Below are 3394 nucleotides of genomic sequence, written 5' to 3' on the forward strand. Positions count from 1 at the left end.
CACTCCGCCTCAAGCCACTAGATGGCGCACCGTTCAACGGACCGACGACCGAACATTTTCTGGCCGCTTAGGCGCGCGCAGTGTCAACACCTGAATATTCTTACACCGTGGTCTGGACTAACATGTGTATAAATAAATACATTAATTAATTAATTCCCTCTCTGGGCGCTACGATTGGTCACGGAGGCACGTCAATCGCCCAGGGCTCTCGTTGATTCCGTGGGAGAGTGATTTGAATTTGTTTATGAAATATGACTCCCGCTGTTCGCGCTCCCGTGTGTTCTGGAAGCCGGATTGTAGAAGTGTAACACTTATGTGTTCAAAAGAGTGCAGCGGGTTCGGCAATGGCCGTTTCATTTCACTTACTTCCTTTGAAGAAGGCTGGTCCTCCAGCCGAAACTGTCAGGGTAAAATAAATATTTGTTTCCTATATTGTAGTACGAAGTCTTTCACAATATATATATACAAAGCTTCATTAAACCAAATGAACAGGATCTCTTTGCGTACAGATACATTTTTAAAAACATTTTGTACCAATATATATCTAAATAGAATCAAAATGCCCCCCAGGAAAAGAATGTTCTCACTACGCCGCTGCCGGGAAATGTCATTGGTCATGCATGATCCCAGTGCACGCACGCGTCCTTACCTAAAGATGACCTGGATGAGGTCCTTTGGCCTTGGTTCCGGTCTCCAGTGAACCACGACCTCCACCTTGCCCTTGTTGTCTCCGTGGCATACTGCGTTCTACACAAACGACAAAGAGAAAAAAAGGAAAATCAGCGCCTGCTGTGGAGATGGAATCCAGCGAGGCCAGTGGCTGCACGTTGTTTTCGCGCCCATTCCCGCTTCTGTGCGCTCTTTCAATTCCCGATCTTCCTCCTCCGAGTGAACGACACGTGTCGGTTCCATAGCGAGTCCAAAGGGCTGACAAACGCACTAGCGCGCTCTCTACGTCACGAGACAAAGGGGCACAACGACGGGTGGGAAGTTCCGCCGCCGAGTATCGCAACACTTGTGAATGACGCGTCGTTATCGTTTTTTCCGCTGACGCGATTCACCAGAACTAATTCGCTGTAATTCCCTGGCGAGGATTTTATTAAGTTTAATTCCGTAAAACATGCAGAAGTTTGAGCTGCGGGCCCATCAAAAATGACACCGATACGAGAAATCAGAAGAAACCGATTTCGACAAGAAGTGCCCACAGAATTCGAAATGTAAAGAGAGACCCTGTCAGCACATCAGACGTGTTACGCGATCGCTGTTTTTCGAAGCGAACGTTCAAAGGCTAGTAAAATGTTTCATTTCCATCACCAACGGCTGCGACATGGATCTGTTAATGGACAAGAGTCTACTTCATGCTGTCCCAAAAAGCCAGACTCCCGGCGTCCACCTGATTGTTTTCCCAAGTAACTTTAGCGATCGCTGTTACACATCGTTACTTAGTTCGACACAGAAATTCCTTAATTCTTTTTTGAATGGTAAGCACGTGTATTGACGTCCGGCTTTTCTTCAATAAACAACCGCTACTTTAAGGGGCTTAGCAACACTTTTCCAGCGTGGTCGGCAAACGCTGCCGATCGGTAGCCGAGGCTCTTGAAAACACGCGAGCCAAACATTATAGCGCTGCACGCAGCCTGGAACTTACAATGAACTTTCAAAGTCAGCTATAAATCGTTCCCTCTTCTTTCTACGGACGCCAGGGGGCGCCGACTAATGCGGACGTCTAAACATCGGCTCCCGCTTGTTCAAAAGCTTTCCGTCGGTAATTTAGCTATGTGCTTGGTGCCTTTTGCTAAAGTGGACGCCTAAAGACGTGAGGACCGCGTGGATACCAAAATTGTGACGGTGGGTGGACCTTTTACCGACTTTTGGAGGAACTTTTCGCTCGACCAGGCCTCGGCTTGTTAAGCCTAAGTTAGGCTTAGCTAAGCCTAACGTTAGGCTTAGCTCGTTTGTGCGACTCGAGATGGCTATGCAAGTCACTGTGCAAGGGGAGGACATTTCGCCCGAAGAATTTCAGTGTGCTGGGTGGACAACGGCGCTTTCGAAGCGCAAGTCAACTAAAGAGTCTCTGACTGCGGCGGGCGTTCCAGTTACCGGCCCGCCATATGGCAAGAACGTCGGCTTCCAATCTCCCGCCAACGTGAAGAAACGCCTCGCCGACGCGTCGAGGCTGCCTCGCCTGCCAAGGGAGCATTTTCAAGTCATCGTTCGACCCCGGGGAGGCCTAAACGTTAAGAATACCAGTAACCTCAGGATTGCTCAAGCCCTCACGACGGCGGCTGGTCTCTCTGCTGCGGATACCACGGAAGACATCATTTGTCCTAATGCTATGCAAAACATTGTTGTGATTAGCACGCCATCGCCAGCCAACGCCAGGGCCTACGCAAGTTTGGAGGCCATCACCGTTTGTCAAACAGGTTACGATGTCAGCTCATACATCGCTGCGCCCGACAACACATGCAAGGGCATCATCAGAACCATCGATATGGAGTTTAATCACGAAGAGCTCAGAAGACTGATTATTCAGCCAAGGAATCCCAATGTTCTCGAAGTGAGGCGAATCAAGAATTCCACCACGGTCGTTATTCTTTTCGAAGGACTTAAAGTCCCGAATTACATCATGTGTGGTCCCAGCATGATCAGGTGCACCCTCCACCGAAGGCAGACGGACGTCTGCTATGCCTGTGGTCGACCCGGCCACAGAGCCGACGTGTGCCCCACTCCGGAGAATGCGATCTGCCGGGGTTGCGGAATCAGCTCCCCTGGCGACCAGCACGTTTGCTCGCCAAAGTGCGCCTTCTGTGGAGGGCCTCATCCCACGGCTGACAGAAGCTGTAGGCAGAGATTCGAAGTGCCTTATATCGTCAGACAGAGAAGAAGGGAGCGACGCGACTTCGAGAAGAACTTTCCTCCGAAAGGTGGGCCGTCCGAACCGGCAGACAAGTCCAGGTCTAGAAGCACATCCCGAGGCACCAATGGAGGTGCGGCCAGGGGCTGTTCCCGGTCCAAAAGCCGTTCTCGGTCCAGGAGCCGTTCCCGGTCCAGGGGCCCGGCCGTTCGTATCCAGAAGCCTGCTGCCACGGAGACCGAGTGGACCGACCGCGTCAAGGGATCCTCGAAAAAGGTAACGGGGGGCACGCCGCCAGAGCAAAACAATGATAGAATAATTCAGTTGGAAAGAGAGAACGCCGCACTAAAAGCGGCAATCGAACAACTTCGGGCAGAGATGGCTGAACTTAGGAAGGCTAATAACGCTAAGAGCGAGGTTCCTCAACCTCCTCAAGTCACTAGCGTGGAAACACCCATGGAAGTCCCTATGGAGGCGCCGTGTCCTGTTCGTCCAGCCAAAAAGAGGGCTTTGACGAGGCTCGCGCATGACGAGGGGCTG

The sequence above is a fragment of the Rhipicephalus sanguineus genome, chromosome 9, assembly GCF_013339695.2.
Source record: "Rhipicephalus sanguineus isolate Rsan-2018 chromosome 9, BIME_Rsan_1.4, whole genome shotgun sequence".
Classification (NCBI taxonomy): domain Eukaryota; kingdom Metazoa; phylum Arthropoda; class Arachnida; order Ixodida; family Ixodidae; genus Rhipicephalus; species Rhipicephalus sanguineus.